Consider the following 276-nt stretch of genomic DNA (forward strand, 5'->3'; position numbering starts at 1 on the left):
CTCCCCCCCTTGCCCCGGCCGCTGCTCATCAGCGTAGGTGCCGCAGGAAAGCCTATTTAGGCTTATTTTCGCGCTCCTGTGCCTATAGAGTTACCGAGGCGACGGCTGTATGTCACCTATATTGTCTTATCTAGGCTTAATTCACCACCTTGGAATTATCTAGCTTTATGCCGCGGATTATTTTCTTCGTTTGTCCTGGCGATATACTTGATTAAGTATGTCTGATCGTATTATTTCATTGTATTACCTTTTGCTCTTATTTCATTTGGATTATGT

This window comes from Penaeus monodon, chromosome 19 (genome assembly GCF_015228065.2).
Source record: "Penaeus monodon isolate SGIC_2016 chromosome 19, NSTDA_Pmon_1, whole genome shotgun sequence".
In the NCBI taxonomy this organism is placed as follows: Eukaryota; Metazoa; Arthropoda; class Malacostraca; order Decapoda; family Penaeidae; genus Penaeus; species Penaeus monodon.